This window comes from Aotus nancymaae, unplaced genomic scaffold (genome assembly GCF_030222135.1).
Source record: "Aotus nancymaae isolate 86718 unplaced genomic scaffold, 86718_ANA_hifiasm-v0.15.2.pri h1tg000038l, whole genome shotgun sequence".
NCBI lineage: Eukaryota > Metazoa > Chordata > Mammalia > Primates > Aotidae > Aotus > Aotus nancymaae.
The window spans coordinates 5,595,472-5,611,275 of NW_026988452.1; the positions used below are offsets into that span (position 1 = coordinate 5,595,472).

The window sequence follows — 15,804 nt, forward strand, 5'->3', positions numbered from 1 at the left end:
TAACAAAGTCTTCTTTATATATCATCATATCACACTGGTTGTAGCGGAAGACTAGACAGGATGTGAGGTCAAACCAGAAAATTAATAATTAGTAATTCATAATTTAGGATTGTGCTTACAATCCATGGCTAACCACACGCATCTATTAAATTACCCTATCTATAATGCCCTTGAGTAAAATACAGTGTATTTGAATTTGTTCCAGAATGTTTCAACTTTTTATTCAAGGCAGGGAACAAAAAAAATTTTTTTTAACTTTTATTTTATTTTTGGGAGTACATGTTCAGGCTTGTTATACAGGTACACTGGGGTCATGGAGGTTTTTGGTACAGATTATTTCATCACCCAGGTACTAAGCCTAGTACCCAATAGTTATTTTTTTCTACTCCTCTCCCTCCTTCCAACCTCCAGTCTCAAGAAGGCCTCAGTGTCTATTGTTCTCTTCTTTGTGTTCATGAGTTCTCATCACTTAGCTTCCACTTAACAAGACAATGCAGTATTTGGTTTTCTGTTTCTGTGTTAGTTTGCTGAGGATAATGGCCTCCAGCTCCATCCATGTTCCTGCAAAGGGCATGATCTCATTCTTTTTTATGGCTGCATAGTATTCCATGGTCTATCTGTACCACATTTTCTTTATCCAAGCTCTTTGATGGGCATTTAGGTTGAGTCCAGCAATGGGATGCCGGGTCAAATGGCAGTTCTGTTTTTAGCTCTTTCAGGAATTGCCACACTGCTTTCCACAATGGTTGAGCAAATTTATACTCTCACCAACAGTGTATAAGCATTCTCTTTTCTCTAAAACCTCTCCACCATCTGTTAATTTTTGACTTTTTAACAATAGCCATTCTGACAGGTATGAGACGGTATCTCACCGTGGTTTTGATCTGCATTTCTGTAATGACCAGTGACACTGAGCTTTCTTTTCCCACATGCTTGTTGGCTGCACGTACGTCTTCTTTAGAAAAGTGTCTGTTCATGTCCTTTGCCCTCCATTTAATGGAGTTGTTTTATTCTTGCAAATTTAAGTTCCTTACAGATGCTGGATATTAAACCTTTGTCAGATGCATAGTTTGCAGATATTTTCTCCCATTCTGTAGGTTGTCTGTTTACTCTGTTGATAGTTTCTTTTGCTGTGTAGAAGCTCTTAAGTTTAATTAGATTTTGTCAGTTTTTGCTACAAAAAGAAACTAACAAGCTAATAATGCTAATCTATTAAGAATGAATTATAAAACAAGACCACCAAAATTGGCTAAATCTCTATTTCATCTTTGATCTGAATACATTCCAGATTTACTATATGTGTCTGAAAATAAATAAGGTGAAGGTTTATTTCCTCAAGTTAAACTATTAGAAAAGAGGATGCTGCCTATAAAAGTTTCTCACAGTTTGGGACTTACTGTCCTTTAAAAGTCTCTAATAATTTGGAAATTACTTTCGGTTTTTTTTGGAGACAGGGTCTGTGTCTCCCAGGCTGGAGTACAGTAGTTCAATCCCAGTTCATGGCAGCTTCAACCTCCTGGGCTCAGGTGATCCTCCTTCCTCAACCTCCTGAGTAGCTGGGACTATAGGCACATGCCACCACATGCAGCTAGTTTTTTGTTTTTCGCTGGTTTCTTTTCTTCTTCTTTCTTCTTGGTTTTTTTTTTTTTTTGTAGAGATGGAGTTTCACCATGTTACCCAGGCTGGTCTCGAACTTCTGAGCTCAAGCAATCTGCCTGCCTTGGACTTCCAAAGCACTGGAATTACAGGCATAAGCCACTGCATCCAGCCTCAATTACTTTATTTGAACCACAACATCTGGGGAAAACACACTAGCTAGCCTGAAATGATCTCAGTCAACATTGGGTTTGGATGATTTTAGAGGTCACTAGAGGGAAATACTGAGGAGGCAGCAATGAGCTTTAATGAAGATTTGGTGATTATTCCTTGGGTGCAATTGCTGAAAGCTGCGATAAATATTTGAAAGCCCATTTTAGAAAGCAATTTGTAAGTTGCTGATGTGAGCAGCATGAATATTCACTTGCAAGACAAATGAGAAAAACAACTGCTCCAGTGCGGGGCAAGTGGGCATTGGTGTGTGGCAATCAAATATCAGCACCAAACATGGATTCAAGAAGTTCTGCATTTCAATTGAAGATGATATGCTCTGGTAAACTACTGACTAAAAATGTGGATAAGAAATGACATTCATTGGCAGGATGCAGTGGCTCACGCCTATAATCCCAGCACTTTGGGAGGCTGAGACGGGCGGATCGCCTGATGTCAGGAGTTCGAGACCAGCCTGGCCAACATGGTGAAACCCCGTCTCTACTAAAAATACAAAAATTAGCCGGATGTGGTACCTGTGATCCCAGCTTCTTGGGAGGCCGAGGCAGGAGAATCACTTGAACCCAGGAGGTGGAGTTGCAGTAAGCCGAGACTGTGCTCCAGCCTGGGTGACACAGTGAGACTCTGTCTCCAAAAAAAAAAAAAAAAAGAAATGACATCCATCAATCTCAGAAGATGTACATTTGGATAAAATTATTTTGTGAAACATAAGAATGAAAGAGTACTATAGATTAATACGTCATTCTAGGATTTTAAGCATTCAACCACATGATTAGGTTAAACATTATAAGTAGACAGTTGAATATTTCATTCATTTCTCTTAACTTTTTTTATTGAAGTAAATTTACCTTCATTAAAATGCATGGCAAGGGTGCAGTCTGATGAATGATATCACCCTAACTACCACCCCCATGAACGTACAGAACACGTCCATCACTCCAGACAGTTCCCACCAGTCTTTTGCCAGTCAATGCCCACTGCCCACTCCCCCCACCTCAAAGGCAAACCATACTTCTGATTCCTATTAAGTTGGCAAGAAAAAGAGGGTTAAATTTACCTAATTAGGGAAATGGGGGATATGCTATTTGGGGCTTGCCCTATATTTAGGCATATATAGCACATCGTGGATGGAAAACATTTACGTTTATGGGGCGTTTGAGAATCCAGATGTGTTTAGTTGGACTCTTAATATCCACTCATTTTCTCACTCAGAATCCCGTGGGTCTTCTGGAGTGGGCATCCGCTGACAGACCACTGGAAACTGTTTTCTGCAGCCTGTGGCACCCACATTCCTCTGCTGAGATTATAAGGCCGGGCCACCCAAACACATTTGGTCTGGGTTTAGAGAAACAGAACCTCTGAGCCTGCAGGATGCATCCGTCCCTCATTAAAATCAGGCGTGGGAGCAGAGTTCCTCCCTGCTCTGCGCATCAGTGCTTCAGGTTTCCAGGCAGGGAGAGGAAACTTGGGAGCAGAGCCCCAGCCCAGCCAGCCTTGCTAATTGCTTCAGGTGTAAAGAGCTGGCGCTGTCATCTGGCCATGAGACCAGATGCCAGCAGAGAGGGGCAGGGAGCTGGGAAAGGCAGGGCAAGCAGGCGAGAAACAGCCTAAGTCTCAGTGTCAACCCCAAGAGACAGAGTCACAGCTCAGAACTTAGCTTCCGTCTCCCGCGGGGAGTTTCTGGGGTGGCCTGTGAACAGGGTAATGGGACGGCGTGATGTGATGCAATGTGACACCTAATCTGCCCCTGGTGGGATCTGGAAAAGGGAAATGAGGACTGAGTCTGTGGTGAATGAAAATCTTGGCCAGTTGTGCTCCTGACTGTGGTTACACGGGAATCATTTCAATTGGGAAAAGCAACGTTTTTCTGGAAGGTTCAGGGTGGTCCCCTTTCAAAAGGAGATTGAAGGTTGCCTGGTGCTGCACGAGTCTGATTCAGACCGGCTAATCCTATTGCAGACGTGCCCTCAGCCCTTAGCTAAACTCAGGAACTCAGTACCTAGCCGGGTCATCGAGGGGGGTCCTCTACGAGTGCTGATCAGGAACCGATGAGACAGCCACAACAGCAGCACCTAAGACTCACGCGGCCCTTTCTGCGGGCCAGGCTCTCAGTGCTTTCCACGACAGCAGCACCTAAGACTCACGTGGCCCTTTCTGCGGGCCAGGCTCTCAGTGCTTTCCACAACATCAGCACCTAAGGCTTGCGCGGCCCTTTCTGCAGGCCAGGCTCTCAGTGCTTTCCACAACATCAGCACCTAAGTCTCGCACGGCCCTTTCTGCAGGTCAGGCTCTCAGTGCTTTCCATGACAGCAGCACCTAAGACTCACGTGGCCCTTTCTGCAGGCCAGGCTCTCAGTGCTTTCCACAACAGCACCTAAGACTCGCGAGGCCCTTTCTGCAGGCCAGGCTCTCAGTGCTTTCCACAACAGCACCTAAGACTCGCGAGGCCCTTTCTGCGGGCCAGGCTCTCAGTGCTTTCCACACATTAAGTTCAGTCCTCACAGCAGTCCCCTGAGCCAGGTGCTATTATTGCCCCCCACTTCTTTTTTTTGAGACAAATTCTCGCTCTGTTGCCCAGGCTGTAGTGCAGTGGTGTGATCTCAGCTCACTGCAACCTCTGACTCCTGGGTTCAAGTAATTCTCCTGTCTCAGCCTCCCAAGTCGCTGGGACTACAAGCACATGTCAACACACCCGGCTATTTTTTTAATTTTTAATAGAGATGGGGTTTCACCATATTGTTCAGGCTGGTCTCGAACTCCTGACCTCAAATGATCCACCTGCCTCAGCCTCCCAAAGTGTTGATTACAGGTGTGAACCACTGCACCTGGCCTACTGTCCCCATTTTACAGATGGAGAAACTTGAGAGGCAACAGGAGGCCCCATGACCACCAGAGGTCCCCCAGGTAGCAGGGCCACAGAGCTGGCTGGGACAGATGTCACACAGCTCCAGATATTTGCTCGTCACCACTTCCCAGCTCTGTCTCTTAGGTGGAAGCTGCGGATGAGGTGGGGCAGGAGTGAGGTGGAGGGAAAGCTTCCTTTCCTCTTCTTATTGTGGTCAGAAGAAACCAACACCCTGGAGAGCGCAGCATTCTCCGGCATGACCCATTTCTGCCACGGTGGCAAAAAAAAATGCCTCCTGCCTAGACCATGGGAGATAAAAGTGCCTGCGGACCGAGAAGGGGCCCATTCTGTACGGTATCTTGGGCTGGAACGGGGAACAGAGCATTCTGGAATGTTGTTTCTGGAAGGCAGCTGCGAGATCATGCAGTCCTTGTGGCCTCAGCTGACAGATAAGGAAACAGAGGTCCCCAAGTTTAGCAACTTGTCCAAGGTCACGTCTGGCCCCAGTGAAGCAGTTCTGTGGTACAGACGCTCGTGATGATTACTCAATAGTCTTGGCGTCAGCACAAGTGCTGCCCGCTAACAGCAGTGTCATTTTAGGTCTCCAGGGCCTCAGTTTCCTCATCTATACATGAGGATGTTGGTATAGGGAGTCACTCAGGCTGTCCCCAAATGCTAATTCCTCACTTCATGAACTGTGCATTACAGCAGGGGGCTACCTTATCTTATCACACAGATGAGCAATTACTATCCATCCCCCACAACTCAGTTTTAACCACCCTCTTTGCTCAAAGCCCAGGGAATGTAGTCCTTTTTTGTGTGTTGCAGACAACCCAAGCACCCCCGGCCAATGACCAACAATGTCATTTCCTTGGCTAGTCAAGGACTCTGTGGCCATCACCTCTGCCCACTCACTCCTCATTTATTCCCCAGGCTATGAGAGTCCAAATCCTTCTTATGACACGGCTGCTTATCTCCCAGGGCCTCTGGGAGCTGGCAGAGGTCCATGGCTATCAGAATTTGAACAAAAGGACTTCACCAGGCACCCAAACAAGGACAGGAGGATGCAGGACCCAGTGACACAGCTGCATTCTACCAAGGCAGGTACTGAGGGTGGCATCTGTCCTCCCCCTGACCCCGAAGAGGACACTGTAAACTGAAGCCGTGAGATGGTGGTGACTGGGGAAACTGTCAGGAGCCCTGGCTGCAGAGTCTGGGTCAGGCTCAATCAAGTGAGCCGTCACGGTCAGAAGTCACCACGGTGCCAGGCCTGTTAGAAGAGGAAGCGTCCCCTGTTCACTTTAGGGGATCTGGCAAGATGTCGCTTCATGAAGTACTGGGTTGGAAGTGTGGGTTGGGGCTGATTCCACAGGTAAGACACTGAGAAAGAGAGCAGACCCTTAGCTTCATCTGATCCCAGACGGAGAAGGGAAGCCTAGAGCTTTTATTCTGCAGGCTGAGGTGGTCTGATAAAGGGCTGGGAGGAAACAGGGCATTTCCATGTTGTAGGCTCAGGAGACAGAACTCAATCGGGCACCTCTACAAGCTGTCTGTTGACCGAGAGCAAGAGAGAGGACACAGGTTCCTCCCACAGGGCCCCAGAGCAGAGCAGCCGAACACAGTTCCTGTGCCTGGGTCCGAACGCTGAAGAGGCAGAAACGTCCTCTGATCTTTTTTCTAAGTGTCATGCTCCAAGCACATCACCCCGGGAAACTGCTTATCGTCCCGTCTCTATACTGAGTTCAGATATCAATGGAAATAATGCTAACATCAGGTGCTGTTCTAAGAGAACGGCGAATGGCGTACGCCGCATCCTTACGGCACCCACGTGTGGAGGGGACTACTATCAGTAGACCATTTAATGTATTGTCTAAACGGGGACATTTTTTAGAGTGAACCAGCTAGAACAGCAACACAGAGACATTTATCAGGGATGTGACAAGTAAGCTCTAACTTCTGGTCTCCTCAATTTCCACCCCTTTTTGCAGATGAGAAAACCGAGGCCCAGAGAGGTTAGGTAACCTGTCACGTATGAGAAGCACCTCTCCAAAGTCCCCGCCAGGATGCTCTCTGTCCCACTCTATCTTCCCTGCACCAGGCTGCATAGTCGCAATTCCACATACTGGAGCCAAACACACCCTGACCACCACCTCACTGTTTATCTATTTGCAGCCCCTCAGAGCACAGCTGCTAATGAGATTACAGATCTCACCTACAAATGTCTCCCTCCACCAGGAAGTCAGCCTCTCTCATGATCTGACTCAGAGGAGGTGGCATTGCAGGTGGACCTCAAAGGGTAAAGAAAACTTCTCAAGAGTAAAGGGAGGAAGGAGAAAGGAATTCCAGGAAGAGAACAGCACGTGCAAAAGTATGGAGGGGCAAACTTGAGACTTGAGTCTAGAAAGCCGAGGAGTTCAACACAGGTGGAGCACTGGAGGAATGCTGGGTAGTGGTGGCCAGACTGAGGCAGGAGAGATGGGCCTGGATGCGGAGGAGGGCGTGTGGCAAGTCTTACACATGGCTTGGGTGGGGGTAGTTACCCAGAAGGTTATAGGAGCCAGGAAAGCTTTGAAGCAGGAGAATGTATGATTTAGATCATGTGGTTTAATATCTCTCAAAATTAAAGAAACAATTTGCAGTTTCATTCAATATGTGATATTATTAATTTTTTTTGTTTGTTTTGTTTTGTTTTTGAGACAGAGTTTTGCTCTTGTTGCCCAGGCTGGAGTGCAATGGCATGATCTCGGCTCACTGCAACCTCCACCTCCGGGGCTCAAGCGATTTTCCTGCCTCAGCCTCCCGAGTAGCTGGGATGACAAGCGTGCGCCACCGTGCCTGGCTAATTTTGTATTTTTCATAGAGACAGGGTTTCTCCACGTTGGTCAGGCTGGTCTCAAACTCCTGACCTCAGATGATCTGCCTGCCTTGGCCTCCCAAAGTGCTGGGATGACTGGTGTGAGCTGTGTCACCCGGTCTGTTAGTGTATTTTTAACAGGCAGAAGCATAGATGCTTCTACCAGTTCACCATCCTACCAGTACCCGCCCCATCAGCTGGCTGGGGCTCCAAGGATAGGGAGGGTCACCAAAGTGTCCCTGGCTTGATGCCCCCTGAGTGCATGCATCGCCAATAAAAGGGAAATGGAAGATTAAATTAGCAGAGGCACAAACCCAGCGACAACAGTGCTCCCCATGAGCCACGGCTGGAGTCATCCCCAGTGTGGTTTTCGGGTAAAAAAACCTCAAAGCTATGATGTAAAAGCTATGTTTGCTGATTGGCTTGGACACATTTGAGTAACACGTGTTTCGTGTTAACCATTGACTTCATGTTTTCTGTTACATCCCTGGGCCACTTTTCCGTATCATATTACACCAATTGCAGCTGATGCCAACGGGGTAAACATGACCAGCCCCCTGACTTATCGCCTGCTTCTCTGAAGTCACAGGCTCCTTGAGCTTGAAAACACAGAGAATGTTTTGAATGCCTACTTTACTAATTCAATCACCCATTGCTTACTCTGAGAACCAAGGCATCAAAAGACAGTAAGCCCCTATTCTGGCACAGGAGGCTGGACGCATATTAATTCTAGGACCGCGGGGTTTGAAATAAAGCTAGGACTCATACAATAACTGAGAAATGATACCAGCTGGTTGATTAGGCTGACCTAAGGTGTCTAATTCTAGAAAGACAAATAATATTCATCCAGAAAAATGCAAACCATGATTCATGGTTACTTTACAGCCTTAAGGAATCCTTCAAATTATACCTCATGTTAAATCATGTTGCTACGACTTACTACTGAGTGTTTCTTCATATTGACCAAAGACTAAAAGATAATATTAATGAATCCTAAGACAAATACTTTAGGTATCACCATTCATTTCAAGAAACTGTAATAACGCTGACTCAGGATAACCTACAAAGGACGGATGCTCACAGGCTCTGTTCAGTTGTCCTCATTTTTCAATTGCAATGACGCTATTTAATGTAAGCCCAGAGAAACAGCGATAATGATCTTAGATTCTCCTAAATATGAACATGGCTAACTTCATGTTACTCGTGTGTGTGCAGCACCCCGTTCGAAGGTGATGAGGAGTTTTCAGTGACATCCTTGGGTAGATCCCTCTGAAGAGTGATGGATTCTTTTGCTTTGTGAAAAGAGACCCCGTGTTCATAAGTGCAGCAAGTTCGGATTTTCTGATATCTACCCCTCAGTGTAGCTAGTGGTTCCAAGGTGTTTATACAAATAGAAAAAAATCCAAAACAGAAAAACTGTCTGATGATGACAACAACATGAGCTAGGCTAATATGAAGCTCTAGCTTTGGACAGTCCATGCTAGCTTCGGTGTTCAAATAAAGAGTTCTGTCTTTAAACTGAAACGGGTAAACTAAATCACGTGACAGCGCACTCCAAACCTGCAGAGCTGGGGATGGAGCAAGAACTTAAAGAATGACCCAGTATCATTTAATCACAGAAAGGAAAAGATCGTAACTTTAACGCTAGATGTCTTCTCTCTTTCTAACTGAAAACTGTCTTCTAAATAAAATACATGTTTTTCTAACCCTTTCCCCACCTCTTTAAGGCAGTCATCCCTGTGAAAAGTGGTATGGGGCCTGAAAAGGTCAGGGTGTTACTGAGACCAAACCTGAAACAGAAAACAAAGGGGCAAAGCCTCCGGACCAACATTTCGGAGGAAAGGGAGAGTCTACTCCATTGCACGACTCTGACTTCTCTATGAGGCTGCCATGATTTCACGAACGATTTCCCTTCTCATGACAAAATTCAGTGGACTTCATTTCCATCTGCTTTAGGGTTTGGCTGGAACAATGTCCCTGCATCCTCCCTTCCCCCCTCTTCCTTTGCGTGTGACAGGCCAACATGCTGGAAGGTCAAGAGTGCAGGCCACCACCACCAGGCTGCCCTGTAAAATGGGATGGCCTTTAATTAATTTACATGTAATCAGAGAAAGACATGTTCCCCAGACGAAGCTCATTTCCCAGGCATGGGGATGGCCTTTTATTGGAGTTAAAGCGATACAGATGGGAAGTAGTCTCAGAGAGGCAGTGACACAAAAGAATTTCCAGATGCGGTCAGATTCTCTTTAGTGAAAAAGCGATACATAAATATGTTATCTGAGCACTTGACATGCATACCAAAAATATTTTCCTTCCACAGATTATGTTTTGGAAGCAGAATAGTCTGTTGATTTGGGTAATAAGTGAGTCAGTAGCCACCATATGATACACAACATGGTCCTTGGAATTGTATCTACTTGTTGAAATACTAGTTGTAGCTCTTGGACCCATCTTAGTGTAAAGAATGAAGCTCAGACCCATCTTCTGTTAAAGGCTAGAGCAGCACACCTATTGATTCACTGCACTGTCTCTGCGTCTCCTACATATATTGCTTTATTAGCTCCCTTTTATCAAACGGCAAATAACGCTCATTTTCTGGATGCCATGATACCTGCGTCACCATCTGTCTAGCCTCTTCCACTCCGTTTCTGAGAGTACACACACCAGAGCAGTGAAAATTGAAACCCTGGTGTCATTCATTAAGTCTCAAGTTTCAAGGACTTCATGGGAGGCCTGAAATACACTTTAGGTCATAAATTTAGATTAAAGAGAAGTAAGTGAGGTTGGCTCGGTGACAGCTGGGGAGATCATTACTTCTCAGCGTCTAACAATGTTCAGGCGTTGCTTTTGGTCTGAAGAAACTTGGGGTGTGTGTCAGAAAAGTGTTTTCCTGTTTTTGTGCTTCCGAAGCATACACAATTAGTCCTTGGCAGGTTAAATGAGAACCATGTGTTTCTCGGCAATGGCGGATGAGCTCTGTTTATCCTCAGTGAGACTTCCTGTTACCGACTTTGGTAACAACCCATCACCCCCGCCATGGCAGGGCTCTGTGTCATGTTGCTTTTAAGGAATGAACGCAAGCAAACTCCTAATCACCAACTTTTAACGCCTATACATGTAGCAGACCAGAAAACACCAGGCACCTACAGGTCGGCATTCAACCGGCCCACAGGCTGGCAATGAAGCGTTAATGCTTCCAGATGTCACAGCAGCTGCGCACAAGACATTTGGGCTCCCTGATAAGGCCGGGCGCCTTCAGTCAGCAGGGAGACAGCACTGCTGGCTTGATTTATTCTCTCTGGCCACACAGGTTAAAGGGCAGCCTCTGAACCACACTGTGCACGGACAGCCCAAGCTGAAGCTTTCCCCCACCTTCCAGAGGGTGTCTGTTGAGTGTAACTTGTGCACAGAAACACACAGTGTTTCCCTCTAGCCAAGCTCAAATTGACCAAGAGCCTAGGAACGTAACTCTTGTTCCAGAATTCAATCAGCCATCTCCCTTCTTTCAAGTGTTTGGCTTCTGTTGAGAAAAAGATTTAAGGAAAACCTAATCCTGACCCATTTCAGGAACTTGACTATTCAGCTTGCATTCATACATGTGCAGAAAGAAGAAAATGCAAAATAAAAAGAAAAGAAACTTTGGGGCCATTACTGAGATCAGCAGTGTCTGTGTGTGAGAGAGAAGCTCAAGGGGCAGGAAATGTGTGTTCACATTACTGACCAAAGTTCGCAGAGTTTAAATTTACTCTGAGAAGGCTTCGTTTCTGATAAGTGATTCAATCTCTTATTTCAAAATTTCACCTTCTTATTCTCACATTGAAATTGAGGCAATCTCTGCATGCGTTAAAGGAATTTGTCAATAGATTTCTACTGGGGGATCTCAAGTAGAGCTGGGAGGATGTCCTGGAGCCAGTCCCCAGCAGATACAAGAGGCGACTGTGTGTCTGAGGATGCCACTAGCAGAGTGGAAGCAGCAGCCATTTCTTTCATTTATCTGAGCACTCGCTATGGTCTGGGCACCAAATGTTGGGGGCACACAGAAAATAAGGACCTTGCCCTTTATTCTCATGGTGTTTTTAATCTCCTGGAAGAAGACTAATAATGAAAGAGTAATTTCACATAGTGATGAGTGCTGTGAACAAAACCACACACAAATGGGACAGAGAGTAAGGGGGTTTTGCAACTTTAAGTGTTCAGGGAAGACTCATTGAGAAGGTGAACTCTGGGCTCACACCTGCATAATGAGAAGGAGCCATCTACGCAAAGATTGGAGGCAACAGTGTTCTCAGCAGAGGCAGGTGCAAAGGGCCTGAGGCAGGCTATCTGCAAAGGCATCTGGGAGGGCTTGACAGAGAGGACATATGAACTGGGTCTTGAAGAATGAGTGAGCTCTCCACAGCCACAAGGGAGGGAGAAGCCATTGGCAAGGGCCGGGGGCCCAGGGAAGTGCATAGTGACACCCTTTAGCAGCCATCATGGTCCACAGAGGCTGGAAGACAAGGTCAGGGGCGAGGGGCTATTGGAGAAAATGGCCTGGAGAAAAGGGTTGGAGGTAATGCGAGGTTTTGGCCATTAGGATTTCCGTGCTTTTTTCACTGAGAATCTCAGGAGTGTTTCTGAGCATTAACACCTAGAAATTATTAGGACTAGAAGCTGGTGAGAGAAATTACTGGGACTAAAGCGCTCAGACGGTAAACCAGGTCTTTACTGCCTGAGTAGGAATGGTTTGTGATGAGGAGGGGCTGGATGAAAAGGCACAGGTCTTGCTCAGTTTTGAATTTTTATTTGGAGAATATGGTGAGAGTGGAGGACACCCTGGGATGGGAAAGATAATTAAAGGAACTGCAATCGTTTTTGGAAGAGAAGGGGGAAGTCAAGGTAGTGGCTCAACTTCTCTACAAGAGGGAAGGAGGCAACTGTTTTTCATTTTAGCTAAGAAAAGGTGATGGAGCGTGAACTGTGGACAGTCAGAACAAGGGATCTGAGGAATACCAGCATGGCTTGACAAAGAGAGCTTGCTGGAAAAGCGGTTCTGTTGTACTGGGGAGACATCTCAGTTGTATTCTGTCCAAAGGTAGACGGTTGGATCATATAATCCTCCAAATCCACCTCCTTCTACAGGAGAGAGGTTTCTAACCCTTGTTAGAAGAAAACTCTCACCCAGAGAGGTAGCTTGGTACAGTCAGCCCTTGAATTCCTATAGAAAAACTGAGGGTGAAGGCGGGGAAAAAAGCAGCAGCAGAGAGAAAACTGTGCGTCATTCAGTTCGGTTTAGGTTACTTGCTGGGCTGTTTAAAGTGCCAGGCCTGGCTCTTACACAAGCCTCAGCTCCAATAAGCAGGCTGCAGGGAAGACTTCTTGTTGCAATTATCCTCCAAGCATAGCTAAGCCATAAAATCCTGGACTTTTCTGATATGAAACGTGCAGGCTTTAAAAATTAGTGCCACTGTCAACTGCTGTTGCCAGCAAAATAAGTGAGTCATATTGTGGCAGAAAACTCCCCCAGAGTGAAAGCTAATGAGAACACACACGGAGACTTCCGGATGTCCAGTCTGAACCCCATATAAGGGCAGTACGGGGGCTGGCATTTCAAAGGTCAGAAATTAATTAGGGCTAAAATCAAGGGGGAGAGAATTCTCAACAAAGACCAAGACAGACTTGGCAAGGACTTCATGGGCAAAGAAGATCTCATTGCAAACTCCTGTAAGATAGCTTTGGTCCCTGCCACTTCTGAATAAAAGTCTCCGTGATACTGTCCCTGACCACTCCATTTAAAATTGCAACCTTTCCCAATCCCTATCCTCTTGCTTTTAACATTTTTCTCCATATCATTTACCATCACGTAATAAACTATATGCTTTACTTATCATGTGTCTTTCCGCACCAGAATGTAAGCTACATGAGGCTGGAAACTACTGCTTGTCTGTTTCCCTCTCTGCAGTAGGTGCTTAACATATGCTGGGTGCAAAGTATTTGTTGAAAGAATGAGCACGTGGATTAAAAAATCCCCACCACAGCCTCTTGTGGTGAGGACTGTCATCAGCATTTTACAGATAAGCAAATGGGAGAGCAGAGATTTAAGTATCGGGCTTCTTATTTATGAACAGACAAAGGAATTCCCGGGGATCTTGCTGAAGTGAAGGCTCTGACTCGGCAGCCCTGGGTGGGGCCTCCGTTCTGCGGCCACGCCTCAACTTCCAGGTAGTGCTAAAGCTGCTGGACAGCTATGCACCCAGACAAAATGAGGGCGCGAGTCCCTGCAGGTGGCTGCTGAAGGAAGTAAAAATGTTTTACCCCAAAACAGATTTCTTTGACACAGTTTGGAATGGCTGCTGCAGGGCCAGCAGACAGAAGTGGACTTGCAAAGCTGTCTCTTGTGGGGAAATTTTGCATCTGTAGAGAATCTCCATGAACGCAGCCAGGCCTTCTCTTTCTAGGCCTTTCCCAGATCTAGGACAGATTGAGTCTGACACCTTTACAAGTCTGAAAAAAAATTCACCATCTATTCTTTCTAGGGGTTATGACCTGGGAGGCTTCATCTACATAACACCACCCCCCTTGCTAGCCACGCCTCCTCTTTCTCTCCCCTGTAACGTCTTGCCATGACAACCTGGTTGTGGCCATTCTCTGAGCCTTCATTCTTTCCATAACCTCGAGATGATATATAAGCTTCTGTACCGTACTGCAGGGTGGGGTCTTCATCCTGAAGGCTCCCGTGTATACAAGTTAAACAAATCTGTGTGCCTTTTCTCCCATTATCTGCCTTTTCTGAGTTGATTTTTCAGTGAGGCTTCAAAGGACCAGCGGTTCCCCGTGATCCCATACTGTACAGTTGTGGCAGGGTGAACCCCCAAATTGGGGTTTGGCCTGGGAGGGCCTGTGGGTTTTGGCTTCCTGAAGGAAAGAATTCGAGAGCAAGCTCAGAGAGTAAAGTGAACGCGAGTTTATTTAAAAAGTGAAGAGGGCCGGGCGCGGTGGCTCACGCCTGTAATCCCAGTACTTTGGGAGGCCAAGGTGGGTGAATCACGAGGTCAAGAGATCGAGACCATCCTGGTCAACATGGTGAAACCCCGTCTCTATTAAAAATACAAAAAATTAGCTGGGCATGGTGGTGTGTGCCTGTAATCCCAGCTACTCAGGAGGCTGAGGCAGGAGAATTGCCTGAACCCAGGAGGCGGAGGTTGCGGTGAGCCGAGATCGCGCCATTGCACTCCAGCCTGGGTAACAAGAGCGAAACTCCGTCTCAAAAAAAAAAAAAAAAAAAAAGACAGTGAAGAAATCAAAGGTGGTTACCCCATAGGTAGCAGAGCCTCAAGGGCTGCTGCTTGGCTATTTTAATGGCTATTTCTTGATTAAATGCTAAATAAGGGGTGGATTATTTGTAAGTTTTACAGGAGAGGGGCTGGGAATGATCAGAACCCAGGCTCCTTCTCTATGGCATCTGTAAATTGCCATGGTGCTGCTGAATTATCATCAGTGTCGCCATCCTGGTTCTGGCTGGCTTCCGCTGGCTGCTTTACCAGCGGGGTCTCTGTGACCTGTCTTGAGAAACAAGTCCTGCTGAACTCCTATCTCACAGTGAACCCTACTGTCAAGAGTAAACATCAACTTAGCCACTTACCAATTTGCCTTGGCCTTCCCTCTAACTCTTCCTTGCCTCAATTTCCTCACAAAATTATCATGAAGATTAAATGAATTTGTTCTTGTAACGTACTTGATACAGTACCTCTGCACTATACCTATCTGTAATACGTTAGTAAGAATTCATTACTTTTTGGTCTGAATCTATCAGCTTTATCTCAGAATCCTAAGGGAGCATTATTAAAGTTATCTTCTACTTCACCAAAATAGGAGAAGTCAACATTTATGCTGAGAACCATGATAATACATACCTACTATCACAGAATGAGAAGTGTCTCCTGGATACATTATGTGAAGCTTTTGAGACAGGTTCCTAAAATCGGAATTGTTGGTATTCATGTTGTAAATTTTGGTAGTTATTGTTAAATTGCCTTTCATACCAGCAGTATTTGAAAGTGCTCATTTCTCTTCATCTTAACCAACAATGGATCTTAAAAGTTTTTTAGATTTTTGCCAGTTTAATGAGAAGAAAAACCTCATTTTAAGTTTGCGTTGCTCTGATTACCAGTGAGGCTAGGCATCTTTCTCTGTTTGCTATTAAAATTTCTGCTTGAACTTCTGGCCTCAAGAGATCCTCCTGCCTCAGCCTCCCAAAGTGCTGAGATTACAGGCATGAGCCACCACACCCAGCCACTAA

At 45.9% G+C, this 15,804-nt stretch overlaps 1 protein-coding gene across 3 annotated transcripts in view; it reads right to left on the reverse strand.

The window, feature by feature from the left end:
• The window catches only part of ITGA9 (integrin subunit alpha 9), a 362,228-nt gene that overhangs the window by 45,652 nt on the left and 300,772 nt on the right, over positions 1-15,804 (reverse strand). The window lies entirely within an intron of this gene.